Source organism: Grampus griseus, assembly GCF_964374135.1.
Source record: "Grampus griseus genome assembly, chromosome: 13".
Taxonomy (NCBI): Eukaryota; Metazoa; Chordata; class Mammalia; order Artiodactyla; family Delphinidae; genus Grampus; species Grampus griseus.
In genome coordinates, this window is record NC_139007.1 from 2,106,649 (window position 1) to 2,132,586 (window position 25,938).

Sequence of the window (25,938 nt, forward strand, 5' to 3'; positions counted from 1 at the left end):
CAGCTGCGAGGAGGGATTTCAGTGCTTCTTCCTTAGTCACATGGCTCCTGGGATTCAGCTGTGGTTTCGGCCCCACCCCTGGGTGGATTTCCTAGTGCAGGGAGCTATCCATGCCCTCTCAGGACAGCAGAGCAGGTCCTGGTACCCACTGATAGATTTCCTAGTTGTGGGGGCTATCCATGCCCTCCCGTGACAGTGGAGCATGTCCTGGTACCCACTGGTGGAATTCCTTGTGGCAGAAGCTCTCTGCACCCTTCCAGGTAAGCAGGGGTGGGTCCTGTGGCTCTCTGACGGATTTCCTAATGGTGGAAACTCTCTGTGCCCTTCAAGGTCAGCAGGGGCAGGTTCTGGGGCTCACTGATGCAATTCCTAGTGGCAGAGCTGTCCATGCCCTTCCAGTTAGTGGGAGTAGGACCTGGTGTCTGCCCACGAGTTTGGAAGAGGCATCCAGTGCCCGCCTCTGGAGCCCAAGATGGTGACAGCAACCCACACCTGCCCCCAGAGCTCCTGTAAGTGGTGTCCTGTTGCCTGGGAGTGCTCACAATGGTAGAATTTCTTATGGTGGTCCCGCCCCTCTCCTTGTGCGCCTCCCAATAATGGTGCTTTGCTTCTCTGGTGGGCCCAGGCTTCTTCCTAGTACACCCTCAGTTGCCATGGGCCGACCTCTTCAGGTTGCTTCTGCAGCTAACCCTGGTTCTCTCCCTGGGACTAAACTTCGGAGTCTGAGCTTCAGCCCCCGACTGCCACCCACACCGACAGTGGGGTGTCTTAGGTTGGGAAGCACAGGGTGGCAGTGCCGACCGTCTGTGCAGGTTACTCTCGGCTTTGCCCTCCACAAACCGGTTGCTGTTCTCCCCTTTTTTAGACTCCGAGACTCACCCTATGTCCGTCTAATTTATCCACTGGTGAGGAGCCTTCACAGGGTACGGGAACCTTTCCTCCTTCACAACTTCCTCCCTGGGGCACAGGCCCTGTCCTGATTTCTTCTTTTTCTATTTTGTTTTGTCCAATCCAGTTACATGGAGGTTTTCTTGTCTTTTCAGATGTCTGAGGTCTTCTGTCAGTGCTCAGTAGCTGTTCTGTATGAATCGTTCCACTTGTAGATGTTTTTTCAATGTTTCAGTGGAAGATGGTGAACTCTGCTTCCTACTCCTCTACCATCTTGCTCCTGCCCTTCTTTATCACTATTATTGAAGATTCTTAATAAAGATACTTTCAAAAATATAGGAAATTAAATATACGTCATTGGGAGTTTAAATATTTTTAAAAGTCCAATTTTCCTTAGTGAGATATTAAATAAGATTTTCAAAAATAATATGTATTTATGTAAATTGTAAATTAATTTTTACTTCCACCATTTAATTCGAAAGCAATTATGATCTTTAACATCCTTCTGATTTCTTTTCCCTAAAAGAAATTAATACTTTTTTATAATGAAATTATTATGCAGTATTCTTTATTCTTTAAAGTATCTCAACATTTTCAATTGATTTCATTAAACTATTAGATATTTTATGGCTTTGTTTTGTTATTAATAAAATGTGTCAATTTTAAAACTCATGTTAAATTATAATAATTATATTTACTTTTATTTCCCTTCCACTGGGATTATTCAAATATGATCATTTTTATTCAACATTTATTGATAAAATATTTTATATTTGGTAAGGTGAATATTGGAAATTTTCTATTACAGTGGCTAGTACTAGCAAACAAATCACCAAAATATACACTTTTGTTCTTGAATGGATGCAAAGAATTATAAAGTTAGCTTTTGTCCCTAAGACGCAAGGGCATGGAACGTTTATACTAATAACGTTAATAACATTTGAGCTCATAAAAATTAATTCTACATAGAACCATTTGTCCTCATATTCAAGAGTAATAAATGAATGTTATTAAATCACATTGTCATAATATTAATAAAGAAAAACACAAGAGAAACAAAAAAATATATAGGTTTTTTTAAAATTCCACAAATATTTACTGAATGCGTATGATATGACTGGTATTCTAGGTGTTTGTGATTATTTAGTGAACAAAACAAACAAAATATCTCCACTTGAATATTTGCCTAAAAAATTACTCTAGTGTTCATATAGATACATCATTCTATTGACCATAAAATAACATAAAAATATCTATTGTCTGTAGGTCTTTTTGCATAAAATGTATGTTACAGATCATGTAAGGAAATAAATTGATATATTTTTATAAAATGGCTGATGGCTTAGTATCATTGAATGGCTCAGCATACATTGAAGAGTCATGGGATAAATAAAGATCATTCAAACTTATGATTCTTAATTTTAAATGAGGAAGGTAAAATTAAGGGGCAAAACATACCTCAGAAAGGTGAATTATCTAAGTCTAAATTACTCACAACTACCCATGAGTTTCATACACTTTATTAAAGTTTATCACTAACTTTTTCCACATTTATATTATTACCAAGTCTCTTTCGAAGTATTTTGGCAATTGCATTGATTTTATATGCAACTTGACTGCTTGATTTTTAAAAGATTGTTTGAGCAGGAATAATTTTAAGACACACACACACACATATATATTCACACACACACACACATAAATAGAACCATTTCTAGAGTAGAACATATGTTATATATTAGATTTGTATAGATTGTGAAGCAATTTATGGCTTAGCATTTGTTGCTGAAAGTTCTGTCCTCTTTAAAAATCTGGGACTTCATATAGTAATTTGTAGTCTACTGGCTGCTAAAAATTTGTGTGTGTGTGTGTGTGTGTGCACACGTGCACGTGTGTATGTTTTGAAAATAATTCATTTAAAATGCTTTTTTTAGGAGTTTCCTTTTTTTTTTTTTTTTTAACTAGGTTGAGAAATGGGTACAAACTGCCAAGGAATTTTATTCAATCTGGTCAACAGAAAGTTACTTAATGTTTCCCTTAGGGAAAAGACAGAATTAATGATATCTTATAAAGCAGAATTTATTCTGGGTTTTTGCTTCATTATTTACCTAGAAAAGTATCCAGAAAATGGAAGGGATGATTCATTTTTCCAATATGTTAATAGTTTGATAGATTACTTCTAGCTGTGAGAAACTAGACTCCAAACTTGTTTGTTACTATGTTCTGTCAAAATCCAGCAAACAGAAGAACTATGGGATTTCTCTTAGGCTTTGTCAAGTGTTCAACATACCTGATGTTTTATTTCAGGAATGAAATACAGCATAGTCTCTTTAAACTGCCAAGCCTTGGAACTAACACCATTAATAAGAGTGACTTTTGAATGCAAAGTCAAATATCCATTCCTCTTTATGTGAGGATACAGAGGTCATGCGGTCACTTTGCTAGTGAAGACAAGTACCTATGACAATGTGCGCTCCCTTGGGAGATTCCAGGAAGAACTTGCTTCCTTGGCCCCTTCCATCACCTTTAAAGTCAACAGTGTAACTTCGTGCTTCCATCCTTACACGGCCTCCTTCTGTTTTCAAATCTCTGTTTCTCACTTCCTTTTGGAAGTGTATATGTGATTTCATTCAGGGCCCATCCAAATAATCTAGGATAACCACCTCCTCTCAAGACCATTACTTTAATCACTTATGAAAAGTCCCTGTTACCCTGTTATAAAGTAACTCTCACAGTTCCAGGGATTAAGTCCTGGATCTCTTCAGTCTGCCTACTGTCCATCTGTCTACCCTCTGGCATTCTGTACACAAAGCTAGACCTCTGGTGAGCACATCAAAAACAAAACCTGGTTTTCAAATTAAATTCCATTACATTCTACATTTCATTCTATTAATCTATTAAATTATTCTCATTTTTCCTTAGATATTTATTTATAGTCAGCTACCACTACCATACAACAGGGTTATTACGTTTAGCATCAGTTATGGCATTTATTTTCTATTTAATCTATGTCTCAGACCACATTCATTCCTACTTCATAAGACCCAGAGTAACCTTTCTAAAAATCAAACACAATCATTTTACTCAGCTCTGAATAAGACCCTGTTAGCTACTACCACTCATGGGACAAAATCTAAACTCTATGTTTTGGAATAAATTGTCTTTTCTAGTCTGACACCAAAACTCCATTCTCTTTTTTTACCACTGCTCAACTTTCCACCCAGTATACCAGGCACTCCAACTACACTGAGAATTACCACCATTATAAATGTGCACTGTAAAATTAACTAATTCTCTGCTTGGCAAGCTCCTATGCATCCCTCAAGAAGAAGCTAAGCTTCATGAAGATGTTTTTGTTTGTTTGTTTCTTTCTTTCCCTTCTGCAATGCAGGAGCAATGGCTGCTCCATCTTTGGGTCTCTACACTCATTCATATATCTGTTGCATCTCTTGTTGTGTGTTATTAACTTTTTAAAATTATCACTCTATCTCTTCAATGTGAATTTGGGCGTGTGGAAAGTACTGTGCCCAGCTCAGCTCTGCATACCCAGAGTCTAGAGCTTGGCAGGAAGCACAGACTCCCCAAAGGTGATTAGCTGAAGGAACGAGGCCTTAAGAGCAAGTGAGAAAACTACTGCCCATAAAAACAGCCTAATGATGAGCTCTCTCCCTCTCCTCAAGATGCTGCGGTGCTTTCAACTAGATCTCTCCCAGAAATAGTCACTGACTGAACATGAAATTAACTTCTATTTCTGTTTTTTTAAAATATAAATTTTTACTCCTTATTTCCCACAGAAAAATTTTAAAAATATATAAAACATCTGCTGAAACATACATTTGACTAAGGTTTGCTTGACTGGAATTTTTAAACTACCTACTGATACAGTTGTTATATCAATTTTCCACAGCCTTGCCAACTATTGAGATTTTATATTTTCAAAACTTACTTTTCTTAAAAGAGTATGCTGCTAATGCTTGTTATTATTTCAAAATATAGTTATATGACTTTTTCTGTTCACACATTAAATAAAGGAACATGTTTGCAGATTTCTCTAATTTTAAAACTTCTGTATACTGACTTAAATATAACTCTCTCAATCAATCTGTTTTTTCTTAATTGAAGTATAGTTGATTTACAATGTTGTGTTAGTTTCTGGTGTACAACAAAGTGATTCATATATATATGTGTATACATATGAATATATATACATATATATATTCTTTTTCATATTCTTTTCCATTATGGTTTATTGTAGAATATTGAATATTGTTCCCTGTTCTATGCAGTAGGACCTTGCTGTTTATTCATTCTGTATATAATAGTTTTCATCTGCTAGTCCCAGAAACAGACTCACAGACATAGAGAATTTCTGGTTTTGAATTATCGTTATCAATGAGAGAGAAAGAGGGTGCTTGCTTGCTTTGCACAGAGGCATGAAACAGTATTTTTTCCTAGAAAATAAAGTAAAATAATCACATCAGCTAGGTCACCTAGGCTACTCAATTTAGCTTTTCACATTCTACTCACTAAAGGCTGGATTGCTTGGTTAATGTTTATTTACCTTACTGGTCAGCCCCCGGGGCTGTTGCTGTGGGTGCTGTAATGGACCACCCAGAGTCCCCTTCCTCTCTGAAGCCCTCCTCTAGCCCCTGCTTCCAGGTGATAATCTACAGCTGGGTCCTTCCCTAGGCTTTGTCCTTGCCTGATGAGAGCTGCTTTGGCCAATGTTGTGTCACACCGTCCACCCGCCAAGCCATCCCACATCCAATTACTGGTTTATACAGAGGTACAAGACCAAGCCCCTTGGCCTTCATTCGAGACATCTCTGAAGGGCACCCCAGCTTGAGTGCTTTCTGTGGGATTGCCTAAGATCTCGGCTACAGCATCACAGCTCAGCTTGTCTTTCTGTCCATTTCTCTTTCCTTTACTCCCTCACAGATATTGCTCCCAGAGGATTTCACAACAAACTCTCTACATGAAAAATCTCATCTCTTAAACAGTTTCCTGTGCAGTCCCATCTAAAAGAGGTAGAGCCAAAGTGGTTTAGCACGTGGACTGAAAAATGGCATTTTGGAGCTGGCTGTGAGTCACCTGGAGAAAAAGGACTGTGGTGGCTGTAGGTGTAGTGTGAATGAACCCAGAACCCAGTGTAGTAGTGCAAGTATTCTGTAAGATGTTACAGAAAAATCTGAAGGAAATTTTTGGACAATCCAATACTATCCCTCCCTTTGTTGGAAGATGACACCAAGATCACTGTCTTGCAAGATAACATGCACCTGCACTCCACTAGGACTTAGCCCCGCCTAGCTGGAGGTGTCAAGATCACATGACAAGACTTCCAGACCACATCTTCCTTCACATAGAGGTCACTGGCCTAGCCCCACACTTACAGAGGCAGTGAAAAGTATAGACAATTGTACCAACAGTGGATCCTCAAAGGACTAGTGGAGTCTCACCTTGGCACCACTCAGTTTGGGACCCTGTGACTTTAGTAAAGCAGCTATTTGCATAGGAATGCAATATATGTTGACTATGAATGGTAATGTTAAGTATTCCAGATCTTCTGTGTAATTACTTTATAGTCAAAGCCCACTTTCCCAATTCACCTCTAATTTACATGAATCAAAATTAAATGAGTGATTGAGAAGAACTGCAGATTGAAAAATCTGTAGACATTTTAATTACTAAATATTTTTCTTATATCACATATCATTTAAAAACATGATATTATGGGCTTCCCTTGTGGCGCAGTGGTTGAGAGTCCACCTGCTGATGCAAGGGACACGGGTTCGTGCCCCAGTCCAGGAAGATCCCACATGCCGTGGAGCGACTGGGCCCGTGAGCCATGGCTGCTGAGCCTGCGCGTCCGGAGCCTGTGCTCCACAATGGGAGAGGCCACAACAATGAGAGGCCCACGTACCGAAAAAAAAGAAAACAAAAACAAAAAACACATGATATTATGCAATAATATGGATCAGATTTCACTACTATTTCATGCTGCTATTATATATGTCTATGTATTAGTATATACATATATGTATATATGTATATTATATATGTATATAATAGTATATATTTTATATATAGTATATACTATATGCTGCCATATATACATGTATATATGTACCTATAAATATATATATATATAGTTATAGTTATTTTCATAAGAGGCAAGAGTAGTTAGGTTTGAAAACTCAGTTTTCTTTGACAAAATACACCTGTGGGAAGCTCAGCCTTTCGTAAAACACGAGTATAGAAGGCATCTTGTTCAGTCAATTAACAGATACTTACTGACACCCTTCCACATTCTAAGCACCAGGCACACAGTAATCAATAAGGGAGAAAGGGTCTCTCAGATCACAATATCATCAGGCTCACAATCTGCTAGGAAGACAATGAGAAGGAGGAAAACACACACACATACACACATATGTACATACATACATATGCACACACACACACACACACACACACACACACTCACACACACACATACACACTGTGTATAAAGTCACCAGAGCCTGTGCCATGAGGAGATATAACAGCTGGTCCCGAGAGTGTTACAGCACATGTTTAACAAAAACAAATAATTTAGCTTGGTGGGTTAGGTGATATTTTTTTAATCACATTTTATGGTAAAGAGTTTTTCTGTGTGTGTGTGTGTGTGTGCGTATGTAAGAGTCCTAAGGGAAGGGCCTGCATACTGCTTACCATTCTACCTTCAATTCAGAGCACAACATTTTGAGCTTTGATTATATTTGAATCAGCGTACAAGCTGATCTTGCAAATAAACCAAAAGCAATTGGTTTTGATGTCAGCAAATGATGTCAGCAATTCATGAAACATTTATCAACTGAAGTCAGTGCTAGCTTCTGCCCTAGGTCTTGAAGACTCAAACTGTATACTAAAGTATGATTGCAGAAACCAAATGATGAATATTTATTTCCCAATATTACCTAAATTGTTTTCATAATATGCACATTGTTTTTCATTTTTTTAATGAGCTTTACTATCATTTCCAGGTGAAAGTGATAAAATGCCCTTTTGTCTAAATATGAATATATAAAATTAAAATATAGGATAGAATAAAATATATTAAAAAATACCTCTTTTCTTCTCAAAACCACATCAAGTTTTATATAACTAAAATGTAGGGAACAAACATACATTGAGAAAAGTATATTAACAGTAGCATGAAAAAGCATTTTACATTTAATTACATCATCAAATTAAATATATGAGCGTTTTAAGTAGTCATAAGAATTCATATGTACATTAACACAATATTTAGGTTTTTAAAAATATTTATGTAGATTAAAAAAAATAGCCTTAAGGAACTGCCAGAGACATTGATTCAGAAATTGTATAGGCAGCCTAAGCAACAGAAAGAAATCCTGGCTAAGTTAACCAAAGGAAAGAAAACATATGACAAGAGAGAATTTATTTAAAGATTGTTAGGAGGACTTACATAAAGTAAAGGAAAACAAAAGCTCCATAATCTAAAATTCAAGGCAACTCCTATGATCTCAAAAGGTTAACTTTGGTGGCTTGATCTAATCACCTGAGGTACTTGTTAAAAATGACAAGATTCCTGGGCCCCAGCCCAGAAATACCAAATCAAAATACCTGGAGATGACCTCTGAGAATCTGCTTTTCAACACCATTATGAAGGGTACTTATGCTCTTTATTATTTATCATTAGAGTGACTCTGCTCCAATATGCTGTTTTTCTACAAAAGTCAAATATTTCTGGGAGAAAAATCTTCCCCTAACCTGCAAAACAATCTATACACTCTTTTTTTCTTATACATATTACATTCTACTTTAAATTGCTATTATTTATATGAACATAATTTTCTCTCACTTTTCCCATAATTTATGTGTATTGAGGTCAGCAATATTATCTTTTTAGTCTATGTATATCTCACAGTACGAAGAATGAAGACTTTTAACATATAAGTCCTTAAAAAAATATTAATTGAATTGAATGAAATTAACTTCCCATATAAGGGTGATAGCTTTGTGGGTAAGAATACTATGTTGAATGGATATTTTGGTGTGTGTGTGGCTCTAAAATTTTTAAAATTAATCATATTTTATATGTAGTAGTGTGTATATGTCAATCCCAATCTCCCAATTTATCCCTCCCCCCACCTTCTCCTCCCCCACCATAACCATAAGTTTGTTTTCTGTACCTGTGACTCTATTTCTGTTTTGTAAATAAGTTTATTTGTACCATTCTTTCCACATATATATATAAAATAGATAATTAATAATGACCTACTGTGTAGCACAGGGAACTCTACTCAACACTCTGTAATAACCTAAATGGGAAAAGAATCTAAAAAAGAGTGGATATATGTATATGTATAACTGATTTATGTTGTACAGCAGAAATTAACATAGCATTGTAAATCTATAATAAAATTTAAAAAAAAATTAATTCTAAAGGCTCTTAGTCCATTTTATGTAAGAGAAAAAATATATGGCAGGCTAATAGTTAAACTCACTTGAAACCACATTTTCCCAAAGAATAAAAGGCAGAATCAATGATTTTGTCTCTCATATATATTTAGTAAAATATACTAAGTCCCTAAATCTTTTTACTTCTCTGAAAATGGCATTTGAGATTGATTGGGTTGGGAACTGCACACATTTTATTATTATTTATCTGCTTACCCTGTCATCTATCTGAGAATTTCTAAGGCTGATTAAAAAATTTACTGTTTATTGGTTTATTGAATAAGACATAATAATAATAATTTTGTTTCCAACAATGCCCATCTGTATTAGTTTGCATGCAAAAATCAGCTTTCCTTACAAAAGAGTGCATGATTATAAATAATGTTTAATTCAGGACTCAAAGCAACAATTTATCCTCTCTGTGAAATAAGGAGTATTTCCCAAGAGGAAAGACCTCTGGTTATTCCGAAAATGTTTGTGTCTACAACATATGAGATGGAGACATCTCTTAGGATATTTTTTTTGTTTTAACAAGTTTTTCTTTCTCTATTGCAATTCCAACTTCCCCATATATATCACATTCACATAAATAATTGTCTTTTAAAACTAATAAACCCCTGAAGAAGAACTGACTGTTAACAAATGGTCATTTACTGAAACCATAGCTAAAGTGGATGTTGCATATAAATGAAGGGTTGTTAAGATCAGAGAGGTCACATAGTAAATTTCTGTACCTTTTATAAACTCCTAAAAATCCCTCCTTTTGATTTTCCTACTTCATAAAATTTCCTTCAATTTACTAAGCAAAGCATAATCATTCAGTAATACTTATACTGAAAATAGATTTTATGTTAAAGAAATATAACTTAGAGCCAAATATTGTATTAAAATCTGGAGAATATTTATATGCTATTATAATTTTTATAAATGGTTTGATAAAACTTTTTAAGCTATATTTTAAGTAATAACTATAGATTAATTATTGCATTAAGTTCAAGTAACATTTTTAAATAAACTACTTAAAGTGAAAATCGTATTTGACTATCTTTATACTTATTATTTGCTTTTAAATGCATGCATTATAGTGAAACACGTGCATTTTAAAATAAAAAGGAAAAGAACTAAGAATACAAATAATTATTGCTGAAAACCAGGTGGCGATGTAAAGAAGCTGTCAGATTAGACATGTTCAGTTATATTTCACAGTTGCTTTTTGGGAAACATTTCTTGTCAGTAGTTTAAAAATCAGTATGTGATGAATATAAAATGCTGTATGCTCAAAGTGGAATGGCTTATAAATTTATAGTGTTAGCCTATTTCATAATGCAAAGACCTATTTTTAGCATAACCATCTTGTCAACTAATATTTACTATATGTTATGAGATCCATCTCCATTCATGTAGAGAGAAAAGAGAGGTATGATTCTGTCTCAAATGTGTTTCAATAATTTTATGAAGCAGCCAATGTGAAATTAAAATGAGATGGAAAAAAATTTCCCAAAATATGTAAATAAAACTATATTAGCATATTAATTAATATTACAAGTGCTAAAATCGTGGTAAATCTGGCAGGATGACTTAGGAAAGTTAGGTGACTATCTCCTATGGAAAAGAAGAGAAATCACAGTCGCTTTCCTAATGACATCTAATAGTGTAAAACTAATTGGGAAATACATTACACTTAGTACTATTTTTCTTTGTTTTGGGGGGCTAAGAATTTAAAAGAAGAGTTCATAAATACGGGATGTTTCTCAGGCCTTGCCTGGGAAAGATTGAGATGAATCTATCCCATTAGAATTAATCAAAGGTCCTAGGAAAGCACTTACTTTAAAACATATAGAAGTGAGGAGAGCTCACTATGGACAATATTTGGTAGCAAAGAATCCAGGCTTTCCCCACTGTGGTGTCCCAGATGAGAATATTACTCAGAAGCAGGAAAGCAAATTTGAATCAGGACGTACCCAGAGGAAAAAAATCAAGGCCAAACCCACTGTGGTTGGAAGAAGAAGCTCAAAATCCTAGATGACACAAAAGCTTGATGGCTGTACTTTTCAAACTTTAGTGAGATTAGAATTTTGTGGAAGGCTTGTTAAGGTTTTTGGGCCTCACTGCAGAGTTATTGATCCAACAGATGTGAGATGAGGCTTGAGAATTTGCATTTCCAAAAACTTCTCTGGTTAAAGAAACACATTTTGTCTTATAGGATCTTAAGACCTTATCATTAAAGAAAAGAATAGAAATAAAAGTAAAAGCAGTGTATCTTCCACAATTGAGGTAGATGCCCTACCAGAAAAACAAACCACCACAACAAAAAACACCACCAAGTTTTGGAGACCTGAAGCAAAGAAAGCTAAGATGTGAAACTAATTATTTAGAACAAGCTTAAAGATGGACATTGGCTTCAGCTGGGAGGTTTTCCAAGTTTCCAGGGGCAACCAGATCAGGACATGGATCCTGGAAGCATCTGACTATAAGTTAAGAGTGAGGGGAAAAAGCAAAGATCAGTTGTTGACAGGTAGGTCCTGTCAATTATACCAGTGACAGAGTAGAATATGTTAAGGGGGATAAAGAAAATTAAATAACCCATGAGGACCAACGTCAAGGTCAAAAAGTTGAGCAAAATACTTATTGTATATACATATATATATATATATATATATATATATATATATATAATCAAAATGACTCCTTTTGATATGCAATAAAAATATGTTTAAGCAATATAGTCACATGAACAATGAAGGATATTTTCAAAGATATATAGTTACCTAGATTAATTAACAAACATGCATTACAATTTTGAGAATTGTAAGCTGCCATTCTTGGGCCATCGCAAGTTATTTTCCATATAAGATGAAGTCAACACCATTGTGGGCATTCCTTGAGATGTCACTATTTAAGAGCCATGCAGTCCTCGGGGATACCACCAAACACTATGGTCCCAGGTAATCGTATATAATAGAACACATGTCAAGTACAACAAATGACACATTTTGTTTCCATTGTTTTTGGTTTTGCCAATCAAGAAAAAAAATACAGAAAGGATATCTACCCTGTAAGGGGCAGTAACAGAAAATGTACTACAAGCTTATTCTTTCCCTCCACATAAAATACGGCAATGCTAAATTTTATTATTATTTCCATGTGCTACAGTAATGTCCAATGATTATGGAAAATGATCTTAGTTTAAATCCCACCCTACTCCCTCAAGGCACTAAAAATAGTGCAGAAAAATTTCAGAGGAGCCAAGTTAAAACTAGGTCATAAACAGAATATGTGGCTGTTTCATGAAATAGCCCAGAATGTGTGATAAGGATGATCATATTTTTAAATTAATCTTTAGCCTCAAGATAATTCTTCAGAATGCCACAATAAATATATTCCTTTATATGCTGTATTTTTATGGTACATTATTAATGAAACATGAATTATTAAATGTGTATTTTAATAATTAGTGGCTGAATTCATATCACAGCATGTCTGATGGTAACAAATATAGTTGTTTTTATGCAGCTGCATTAATGCATGTATTTTAATGTGTCCCTATCTCTTATGTTAAAGAGTGATGTAAGTTTATATGTGACATATGCTTTGTTAAGTTTTATGAATTAGACAATATAAGAATATCAAGAGGAAAAGTAGACTCAAGATCATTAGCAATGTCAAATTGAATGGGAGAAAGCATTTTAAAGTTTTATAAAACTAATGACTTCTCAATAGGCCTAAGGCTTTAATAGCTGGGATATAGTTTCTAGTCTTCAATTTCATTAAAATGTACCTGGGAAATGGTCCATTTGAGTGAGTTAAGACAAAAATTTCTTGAGGTTCATGATACCCTTAATTTAGAATGAGAATAGGTCTTGAAGGAGCATAGGGCTTTACAGATAGGTACAGCTCTCACTGTAAAAACAGGAAAACTCAGACCCAGGTAATTTAAGAGATGCCATACTTTGTCCATAGAATCAAATCAAAAAGGTTTGATTAGTGAATCAGTAACTACAGAATTGCCCTAAGGTCACAAAGCCAGTATTTCTGAGCAAATACTCCATATGTACTGAATTTCAGAACACAGATCTTTCTGCTGTGCTCAGCTGACTAATTCAGAGCTTAATTTTCCTCCTTTTTTAATTCATCCCTTCAGCACATAACTATTGAGCATCTATTTTAATCCAGGTGATGTAGTAGGCTCTGTAGATCCAAAGATGACTGATTAATGACCCTGGCTCTCAGGAAGCTTGTGTGGGGAAATAGGACAGGTAAGCTCCCTGCATTAGAATGCAGTGTGGCAGAACAAAGAAGAACTAAATGCAAGGAAAAGAAAAAACTTTAGTCAGACTTTGTCAAACTTCTATTCAAAGTCCTTCATTGATTCTCCTCCTCTTTCAGAGTAAAAAATGGAGTCTTTGTGAGAACCTGCTAGGTCTGTGGTCATCTGCCTCCATTCCTTCTTTCTGAATCATCAACTCTCAACCATCCTTTCTCACTCTAGCCACGCTCACCTCCCTTATTTCTTGCTGACCCAAACATGCTCTTCCTTGGAGGATCTGACACCTGCTGTTCCCTTCACCTTGAGCACTCTCCCAAGATCATCCATATGGCTCACTCCCTCACTCACTTTTTTCAGCTCTTTACTTCAATATCTCCTTTTACTTTTCCTGATCACCTCACAAAAATAGCAATTACTTCCATATTCTACCCATATATTTCCTCATATAGCTCAGGAAACTGTAGCACAGAAAAATGACATAATTAGACCAAAGTTACAGTTTATAGGTGGTTGAGCCACAATTTGAACACAGCAGTCTGGCTTCAGTCCCGAGATCTCAGCTACTTTATTTTACTGCCTCACTAGTAGTGGAATCCAAAGAAATGGAAGAAATATTGCTGACCATTTTTAAAGGGATACTCTCAAGAAGCTTTCCTCTTGGGCTAGAAGAGAGTGATGGGATGTGTCATGGAGTAAAGAGGGCATTATAAGTGACAGATGAAGGAGAGAACTTGCCCTGCCAAAGCTGTTGTCAGATGGTACCAGCTGCAGTGACTCCAAAGAATTACAACAACAAATAAATCACCTCACTCTAGTAAAAGGTACCTTGTTAAACCAGATAATCATAGATTTTAGGAATATCAGGCACAGTAGTACCTGTAGCAAAAAAAGGGGAGCAGAGAAGACCAAGCCAGCAGCACTATCTCCCCTTTCTCTCTGCAGAGTTTACGTAATTAGTGAATGTAGTTGAAATGTAAATATAAGGATTTAGGAAGCACAACTCATGTTATACTTTTTCTATCTTTGATTACGTACCACCATATGGTATCTTTTTCATCTTGGTCAGTTCTTAAAATCAAGTATTTTCACAAATTGAAATTAGAAGCTGACTCAGATGACTATGCCAAAATTCAACAATTAAAAATAGGTGATGGCACATTGAATTACACTGCACTCATGAGTCAATTATAATAAATTAAAAATAAACAAACATTTCAGATTAATAATAAACAATACAACATTTAAAATTATTTTTATTTACTGTATTAAATTTTTATTGATATTTCGTGTGCATGTTTTTATAATTGTATTAGTGGAATAAGTCATGTAGCATGTAATTTACGAATAATTCATATTTTAGAAAAATGTGAAAAAAATATTTTATTTATTTATTAGGGAATCAAAATCAAAGAGGTTTGGAGACTGTTTACAAAAGTTTGACCCAATAGTGCCATGGATATCCATTGTCATTGAATTCAACAACTATGGATATATACAGAAAATTTTAAAATGATTTTGAAGAGTTTTTAAAAACTTAATTTTATTAAATATTAATAACCTAAAGTAGATATCATTATTTAGATTAATGGTAGATGTCTTAGAAAATGTATAAACATAATTTATACAAAAATTTTCCAACCATTTCATTGCAATGAATTTATACTTAATAAATTAGAATTTTACAGCAAAACCCCAGATGTAATTATTAATAATGTATAACCTTTAAAATAATGTATAATAAATAACATATAATAATAATTAATGTTAATATAATAATAATAACTAATTAAAATATGTTTGTATGTGATTTACATAGAATTTTTATTTTTCAGCTCTTTGTTAACAAGATCTAAATATATTTAGGAAGTGTTTTTTAAAAAATCCTTGTAATGCTTGTCAGTACCAGAGAAATGGCTGTCAAGCATAGATCTATTAAATAAATAGATATCATATTATGAACTTCATGTCAGTTTTACTTTTCCTTCACATTGATATTCTGGATCCTTTAAAAGATAAATTATTCATACTACACCTCATCTTTTGATATACTTGCAGAGTATAACTACACAGGAATTAGCTCTGAAAGAGGTCATCTATGGGCCAAATGTCAACAGGAATCTTTGCTGCCTACACAGAATAAGGTACACTGTGAAGTAAGAGAGACTTATTTATCTGAACCTGTTTCAGCAGAGTATACCTTTTCTCTAGTGAAAACATAAAAGAAGATAGATCACTGCATTATGTCAATTAGTCTACTCATTCTTCAGCATGAATATAAGAAATGAGGAAGCATATGAGCTACTTGTGTCAGGATAAGCAGATAGATAATAAATACATACACACTCATTTGAGTCTACTACAACACTAAAGTTCCCACACTATGCACAAAAATTGTGCTCAGAAAAGTACCTTAAAAGGATAAGATGAAAAAAATTGCTGGCCACAAAATTTAAATCATTATTTAAAAGATATTGTGATTCTACTATGAAACCTGTTTAAAGATTCCACCCTTTTTTCTTTCCCCTGTAGTTTCATTAATGAGGTTACTGTAAAATGGACATGCTGATTTTCTATCAGGAAAAGAACATTTTCTTTGTTATTGTTTCTAAGTTTTTTATTTATGTAAGGGTAACTTCCATAGCTTGGGTCTTGGTGGAAAAATATCCTGTAGCCCAGTCTTTAAATGGAGAGCTCATAAATCCCTGGAACAGAGGAAGATCAGTTTGGAACAAGCTTTCACTATTTTGTAGGGTTCAGACACCAGCACTGTAGACGTTTGGTGGAGGCCATCAGGTACTAGTAAACTGAGAAAGCACCAAAGGGGAACAGTGTCTAAAGCACGGAGAGGTCACCAACTCCAGGAAGGCTTTCTATGTCACAACTGGCCTGGACTTACCAAATACCCTGGTTATTCAAAAGAAGATGGACATTCTGATTCAAATATGCCATTTTCCTGATATTAAATTTGGAAGGTAATTCAAACATAAACCATTACAGAACAACTACCAGAACCCAACTACAGCCCTCTCAGGACAGATTTAGTCCCTAGGCCTCCACACAAACCACCCTTCTTCTTACTCTTCCAGGGTTGGAGAAGAGATGACCCCATTCTGGACTAATTATCCCACTGGATGACTTATCTTCTAAAGGAGTAGATAAGTTATTGAATGATCAATTGAAAACTAAAATATATGAGACAGTATTTTCCATATAGTTTTCTGGAACAGAATATACTGGTTATGGCTCTTTTAGTAATAAAATTCAAAATAACTTTTTAAAAAAATTGCTGTTTTTTCCTATTTTTCTAAACTGTCTTCAAAAGAATGTGCAATAATTTTGCAATTGGATTTTAATGTTATTAAAGTGTTACTTAGAGAATTTCAAAAGGTAGCTCAGCACTCTGTATAGTAATCAATCTTAGTATACAAGAAAAATAAGACCATGGAATTATTTGAAAACATAAAAAAAAATTAGCTAGTATAAATAATTGTTAGATAAGACATAACTTTAAATTGGAAAATATATAATTTCTTATAAACTTATTTACAATGGATTTATGACATTTTGCACAGTAAAGAAATCTGAACTACCTCTGCATCTTACACTGCAGCCCAGGGTCTCTTTTGCTGGTGGGCTTCTCCCTCTGATGTAATCCAGGTTTTAGTGTCATTCGTCCCTCCAGCCCACCCCCACCAACACCACTCCAATTGTAAGAAAACAAGTTTCTGCTAGCAGAAATGTTTCTTTCCTAGCTTCTGGAAATTTCAAGTTTTCAAGAATTTTTCAGATTCTCTCTCCCTTTAACAAAGAAATGATAAACTATTTGTAAAATTCATGGGATCTATAACTCTTGATCAAGATCAGAAAATGAATATATATTGGTTCCTCCCTTTACATCACATTTATTAATTTTCTGGTATAGTTTTTGCATTTATGTGACAAGGAGTATCTCCTGTTTTATGACTACACAGATATAGGACAGTCCTTGTATAAACTGTTCCAGTAGGTAGCAGTTAGACTGATGCAATCACAGGTCATCATTGAGAGCAAAAGCAGATGGCCACTAAAGACTGCTTTTGTCAAAAAATCACCAGGAGCCTGTGAAAAGGTCTTAACCCACAGAAATATTATGACTTTGCTTAGGGCTAGAACTTCTCCTCTTCTGTCTGCCTGTTAATTGCATGAACAAGAAGTAACAAATGAGTTTCAGGTCTGACTAATTAAGCCCCTCAGTAAGCACCTCAGGCTCTGGCCCCACTTGTTTGGTTAAGTCACCAGTCTGGAGAAATGGGGAGATGCCCTCCTTATTTAATTCCTGCCTTTTATGGTTCTCTGCTCCCCTCCACAATCTAAGCAGTTCTAGAAGAATTTACTTGGAACAATTTTGTCTTCTTTTATCTAAATTAAGTCAAACTTTTTATCTAAGGAGGAATAAAAAAACAAACATTTTTTTTCCTACAGGAACATCTCAATAGGCATATATAATGATTGATACATAACTTGCTTTACAATAAGATCTGATTGTATTAGGGTTTTACAGACATCTATACATAAATCATAACGACACTGATTATAGTTTGGTTTTGAATTTTGATTTGCATGAGTTATTCATTCGTTTCCCCTTAGAGACAATAATAAGGGCCAAATTATAATTGGACAATTATGTAACAAATTGAAAATGTTTTTCTACATTATATTCCCTTGGATTTTTATAGTCTTAATTTTAATATTGTTTTATATTTGGTTCAAATTCATTTATTTTTAAAAGTGTTTAGTTTGTCTTAGGATGCCAAAATATACTTAAAAGTCAGACCAAAGAGTTAGTGTATTTGTGGATATATTTATTACAATTCATCACACAAAACTTAAGAAAAAAAATTGAGAGGACACATGAAAGAAATCCATTGATTAGCTAGTTAGATTGGCAAATTTTAAGAAAAAAATTTTCCTCTCTCTGTGTCCACTAGAACACAGTAAAAACAAACTCCCTGGTGGCTTAAGTGCAGTAATTGGTACCACTTCAGAGTGACCAGGGGCTCATATCCTTAGACAATGTTTTCAAAATCTTTGGATTTTTTGATGTTTGATGATCAGTATATTATTCCAATCCTCAGTAATGAAAAAGAAGCCATGGGGCAGTTACTTTTCTCTTAGGAATTTTTCTTATTAAATTGAGGGGTTTGTAATTAAAATTAATTTCTTTTGGTAAATTTTGAGTTTATTAAAATATATTTATAGCTGGATTAAAATACAATACCTTAAAACCTTTTCCCATTATAAAACTCATTCACTCTTATGTGTATACAGAACATTTAATAAAATATCTTAAAAGCCAAATTTTGAGAAATTTTACACTTCAAAATTTAAATTTAACTTATTTAGTAAGAACGCATCTTCAATAAATAGCTCTAGTATTCAAGCTTTAATTTGTATAAACACATTTTTATGTTATCACCTTGGGTAATTTCTGGATTGAAGTCATTCACTTGACATACTCCCAGTCATCTGAAGAATGAAAATTGGACTTCAAAAATCTGTGGCAAGGCAATAAATCCCTGCTTTAAGAAGTGAGGGACAGCAATGTCCTCTGAATTTTTCCTCTTAGACTCCTCTCACCTCATGATACTACCACCAACTCTCACTTGTCTCTCAGTGCCTATCGCTAGACTCCTCCTTAATTTTCCATGCCATTCCAGTAATGCTTTTCATGCTCCATGACCTGGCTGATTCTGATTCAGCCCATCTCTCTCTTACCAAATGTAAAATAGCATACCAAGTTCTAAAATGCATTGTATGACAATTACAGGTTATATCTCACTCCAGTCACTATAGCCATTAAATGAGTTTGCCAGCTGAGTATCCCACCAAAGAGGAAAGCTGTCAATTTTTATAAGATTGTGAATGTTTTCCATACTATGTTTCTGGTTCAGAAGTAAATTATTCTCTAGTAACCTGCTTGTAAGCCTAGGAACTGACATTCCTGTGTTCCATTACCTCTCTTACGTCCAGGGCACTTGTACCCAGATGCTGTAAGTTTCTCTTACTGCAACTACTGATGAAATGACTGTATCTTTTCTTACCAATATTCCCTCTACAGCTCTGGTTCTCTGTCAAGCTTTAGCAAGAACAAATGAACAGCAGTTCTCAGTCTGCTCCAGGCTGCTTATAAAATTAAAGGTCCAATTTACATCACATAGGATTTGTATCTGAAGCTCCCATTCAAATCTTGGAAGAAGATCTCAGTTGGGTAGCAAGAGGTTGGCTTCCCACTCTCAAACTCCAAGTACCCTGCAAATATCAAATCATAATTTAGTAGAAACTGTGTACAGTCATCCCTCGGTATCCTCCAGGGATTGGTTCCAGGACTCCTGAGGATATCAAAATCTTTGGTTGCTCAAGTCTCTTATATAAGAGGGTGTAGTATTTTCATATACCCTACACACATCCTTCTGTATATTTTAAATCCTATGTAGATTACTTATAATACCTAATACAATGAAAATGCTAGGTAAATAGTTATAAATACTAAACGCTATGTAAATGGTTGCCATTGGGAGGCAAATTCAAGTTTTGCTTTCTGGAACTTTCTGGAATTTTCCTTTCTGAATATTTTGTCTCTTAACTGGTCAGCCTACTCTTTCCAAACCAATGTCATCTAACAGCCACTCCTTTGATGACTAGGGCCTTTGGACTTGCTTGTCAAAACCAGCTAAGGAGATTACTTTTTCCATAGAAAGTTTCCACTTGAGAGAGAAAAGCAATGAAAAAGCAATGATTAGCATCTTAAGTTTCTACTTTAATCCTAAATTTACTTTTTATTATTCTAGCTCTACATTCTTTTCAGTTCCAGTTAATCTGCAGATAAGAAGCTGGCGCTTTAATTTTAGTCTCTGGCTGCATTACCTGTGAACAGCCCATTCCCTGAAAGGGTCTGTCCTCTGAGTGCTGGCTTCCATTCAGGTGAGCACAGGCTGGATGCTGAGTGCTGCTCGGGCCAGGCAGCCCAGTGACCACCAGAAGCCTGTGTTTATGCACTATGGCTCTGCATGTGAATCTTCTGCGATATACTTTAAAAACACAAAGCCTAACACCTCGTTCCTATTTACTTAATTAGAATCCCCAGGAAGTGAGTCCCAATTAGCAGGTATTTTCAGAAATGGTACAGGTGATTGTGGTGTGTTATGGAGTCTCTGAAATACTGATTTGATCTCAGGATTCTCATCCTTTTTAGTTTTGTGAGTCCTGTGGGCAACTGAACTCAGGCTCTGATATTTACAGAGGCTCAGCGAGGTCTAGAAGAGAAGGAAAATATGGGAGAGGCACGGGATCTGCAGACCATTCTAACTCTGCTTTACATCACAGTGTGACCATGAGAAACCTGGTTTATTTCCAAGAGACTTGTGTTTTTCTTTGTAAAATACATCTTCTATGATATACCGGTAAACTATAAAAGCAGTCCTAGAAAGGCACACCACAGCACAGAAAATAGTGGGATCTACACTTTCTGACATGCAATTAGGCCTTGATTATATATATATTTTAAGAGTTACAGGATCAGTAATAACACTCTAGACCTATATGTCTGTATATATGTTCATATACTCATTCACACTTACATCTATGTCAATCACATGTGATTCTCTTGAGTTTTTGTTCCAGATTTTTTTTAAGTATAGCAGATGGATTTTTCATCTTAGTCTTTTAAGTGTAGCACTTAGATGACAGGAGATCTTCTTTCTCTGAGAGGGCAGAGAAGGCCAGCAACTAAATCAGAGGAACTAACCTGGAAGGCTGTGGCACTAAAATTTAGGTGGAGTTAGCCAGATTAAAGGCTTGATGTCTGAAGAGAGACAGATGTCTGAAGAGAGGCAGGTGGGCGTGTTCTGCTTTGTGTCCATCAGATGCAGAGCATTTCATCAGAAATGTACCAATCTCACATCAAGTCTTAAAGGATTGCCCAAGAATCCCAGCAGCCTGAGATCATGTAGAACAAAAGCTTTCAACAGTTGCCAAATCCATAGAATCTTGGGATGAGTACAGACTCTATGAGATTCTTGTGTGTGTGTGTACGTAATATGCTTTATATGTATTTCTTTAAAATTTGTATCAGAGTATAGTTGATTTACAATGTTGTGTTAGTTTCGGGTGTACAGCAAAGTAAATCAATTATACATATATTCACTTGTGTTTTTTTAAGATTCTTTTCCCATATAGGTCATTACAGAGTAATGAGTAGAGTTCCCTTTGCTATACAGTAGGTCCTTGTCAGTTATCTTTTCTATACATAGTAGTGTGTATATGTCAATCCCAATCTCCTAATTCATCCCCCCTCTTACATGATATTGCTTATATGTGGAATCTAAACAATTCCACATACAAAAGGGTACAAATGAACTTATTTACAAAACAGGAGTAGAGTCACAGATGTGGAAATCTATGGGATTTTTAGTCTATGAGAAATCTAAAATAAGCTAAAGAGATAGAGATAAAGACCTGCCAATTCAATTCATTCATCTATCCTTTATTTTCTCTGTCTCTCCCTCTCTCTCATCCTCTCTCTCTCCCTTCCTCCTTCCTTTCCTCCCTGTCTCTCTCTTTTTCTGCAGCCACAATTAAATCCTCCCACTCCTCCGCAGAGTAAAAAAATATGGTTTATATTTGTTAATTGCTTTATACGTGGCAGGCAATGTGTTAAGTATTTTACATTCAGTATCTTATTTTATCTTTATAACAATCCTGCAAAGTAACTGTTATTAATATGTGCATTATTATAATGAGCTGAGTGAGGCTTAGAAAGGATAAGTGACTTGTTTGAGGTGGCACAGCTAGGAAGGGAAGCTGTGGGCCTCAAAGACCTGTCCCCGACGTGCAAGCAACCTTTGGTTGTGAAAGGCATGCTGCACAACCTGACCCATTATAATCGAGAAAATGCAAAGACCTCTCTCTGTTATTCTTAACAAAAGCTTTTCATCAGTTTACATAAAGAAGCTATTTATCTGCTAGCTGTAATTAATCTGTATGTATTATAACCAAGACAAGTTCATATATGAAGTAGTTAACCTGGGCTCCAGAACTTGATGCTGGAAACCTCTTGCTATCTGTTTAAATCAGGATGGTTGGCAAATGGCTAAAGAACAAAGACATATTCTCTTTTGTGTGTATGCACTGACATGTGTATGCACATTTGCACACATGCTTGTTTCCACATATACATATCCACTCTCTTATTCAAAATTCCTTACACTCTTCACAATTGATAAACTCCTCACAGACAAATGGGGGATTGGGATGACACAGAGTTAGAACACAATGGAGCTCTTCATTGATGGAGATGAAGGATTTACAGTTCTTTGGTCACTGCTCTTGTCAGTTAATAATATACTGTTAAGTCAACCTGTTCTTCTGAAGGAAGATGTGTGTTTTTTCTCTTATTATCTTAAAAACAGTATCTGAACACAACATGAAAGCTTTCTAAAAAACAGTTTTATATAGACTCAACCACTTAAAAATGGCATCCATGTAAATGGTAGAAAGAATATTTTTTAGGAAAAAAAAATAAATTACTGTGTAACTATTCACTAAATTCTCAGAAATAAATTGTGAAGCCCAGAATTGAGTCCTAGTTATAGTGATGTAAATACAACAAACAATAATATAAAAGTACAATGCTGGTATTGAAATACTTTGACGCTTAACCTGTCTGATAATGCTTTGGAAATAAACCTATTTATTGATGTGTTTTGGCTAATGTTGGCAATGGAAATTGTATTCAACCAATTCTAAATCATTTTTTAAACTGGACTATTTCTAGGAACTGTGAACTGTCCACTTTTACTGGAGACTCTGAAAATGGAAAATTTCTCTCTGATTAGTTACATTGTTAGACAACAGTTATGAAATTCACACTGCTCCACAGATTTCTAAACCTCAAAACTCAACCATCTGTAAAATTCACTTCTCTCTAATGAATCTTGGAATAAGAAAGAAGGAAAAATATGTCTGAGCTTCCAAAGTAGATATCATAAGTCCAAAGTATTAAAGCTCATGTATTTCTTTACTCAGGTGGATCAACAAATCTTTTCTAGGATCCATTTGTTTTTACTTTACATATAATCCTAACAAATTTGGTTATGTGTTTCACTACCATGACAGACTGAAAACAACAGATTAGAGATGAAGAAATGGGGTACTTCAGACAGACATATTAGCTGATCAAAATTGACAATTGAGGGGAAAACATTGAAAGAATTATACAATCATCAGATGAATGAACTAAAATTCTATATTCCTCTTGGATTATACAAGGAAAACAATTCTATAATCTACCATATTGTAGAAAGGAAAGAAAACTGACACCCATCACATTGAACCACTTTCCTAAATGTAATGTTAAATTATTCTCAATAAATTCTTAGACTAAAATCTGTGTAATGAAAAGTAAAGATCTGGGTAACAAATTTTTTTAGGCAAATCTTATTCTACATAAACAAAAGTAGGCTGTTTGGAATGGACATACCCAAAGGACTTCATTTTGTGTCACCTAATCACTACAGTGCCATTTTTAACCATGAGTTTGGTTGTTAGCTGATGCATCATGATTTAGATTAAACTTTTTTGCTATATATTCATTACTGAAGGCCTTGTAACTAATCAATTTAATCAAAAGACTTAATCGAATTTTGGGATCACATTAAAATCAATTAGCCATTGATTATTTTTTAATGCTCTCAAAATGATTTGAAGCATTATATCCAGCCTTTATGAAAAGTTATAATTTCATTCACAAATTTTCTGATTAGCAAATGTCAATACATAAAGAGACTGACACTTCACTGTTATTGCAAGTGAGGCGAAAACAATATATTATTATGTGCTTCAGAAAAGAACTGGTATGAAAAAGTTAGATTTATTCCCTTTGTCTTAAAAACAAAAGCACTGAAGCCTCTCTAGCCTCGGGGAGGCGGAGCCGCTCTCAGAGTTAAGTGGGGCCAAGGCCCAGCCACCGGTGTTCCCCCGAAGGCCATGGACAAGGACCACCCCTCCCCTGTCTGCATATCTTGTTGTGATACCTCGGCACCGCCAAGCCGAGGCCATCATAGCCCACCCCACTTCAGGGGCTGTTTTTCCTGCCAGTTTCCATAGTCAACAATTCCAGTATACTCGTGAAAATAAAGTTCTAAGCCTAGAACAGAGAAATTTATGAAGAAAATGGGTTTCTTGTCATTAAAAATTTGGTGACTGATGCTGATATTCAACACTTGAGGGATAAGTTTGACAGAATCTGCAAAAAGGTGAAACCACTGGGATTGATGGTGATGAAAGATGAGACCATTGCAAAATCACAATATATGCCAAGTGAGAAAGTGACTACCAAGGTCCAAGATTTCCAAGAAGATAAGGAACTCTTCAGGTATTGCACCCTCCCTGAAATTCTGAAATATGTGGAGTGCTTCACTGGACCCAATGTTATGGCCATGCATGAAATGCTGATAAACAAACCTCCAGACTCAGGCAGAAGACATCCCGTCCGTCACCTTTTGCACAAGGATCTGCACTATTTCCCCTAAAACCCAGCAATAGCATCTTTTGTGCCTGGAAGGCCAGGAGAACATTGACCGGAGCAATGGCTGCCTGGTTGTGCTCCCAGGGACACACAAAGGTCCCTTGAAACCACACGATTATTCCCACTGAGAGGGAGCATTTAACATCATATTCCACGGGGTCCAAGACTATGACAGAAATAATACCCGGATGCACATCATGAAGGAGAAGAGAGACACCATTTTCTTTCATCCTTTGCTTGTCCATGAATCTGGTTCGGAACAAAAGTCAAGGATTCCAGAAGGCAATTTCCCACCATTTCGCGGATGCCAACCACCACTACATCAATGTTAATGGCACCAATCAAGAAAACATTGGAAAGGAAGTCTTAGGGTTAGTCAGTAAATCTATGGAGTGAAAGACGTCAGCCTGAAGGATGTTTGGGAATTTCAAGCGCACATCGTGATAGGAGAATCAACCTTTGAAATAGCCCTTTGCTAGAACTCTTTTAAAGAAAACCAAGATAGGATAAGGTGTCGGAGAAAAATGTTTTCTCAATGAGATGAGATAATCTTCTCTATTCACTTGTTAATAAAATCAAAGTGCACGGATCCAGTATTTAATTGCATAGGGGTAATTTTGCAGTAAGGTGGGGTGGCTTTAATGGATATAAAAACAGTTAAAGTGAAATATTACTGTTTTAAGGAAAACTTGGAGTTGGAACTAATAAAAGTGATGTATAATTGAAAACAAAACAAACAAACAAACAAAACACCCCA

General features: G+C 35.3%; 1 pseudogene across 1 annotated transcript; it reads left to right on the forward strand.

Annotated features, from left to right (window-relative positions):
- The first annotated feature begins 387 nt into the window (after positions 1–387).
- On the forward strand, positions 388–25,660 carry LOC309831830 (phytanoyl-CoA dioxygenase, peroxisomal-like; annotated as a pseudogene). The gene is made up of 2 exons: positions 388–509; positions 24,569–25,660. The product of its transcript is annotated as a phytanoyl-CoA dioxygenase, peroxisomal-like (transcript).
- The last annotated feature ends 278 nt before the right edge of the window (positions 25,661–25,938 follow it).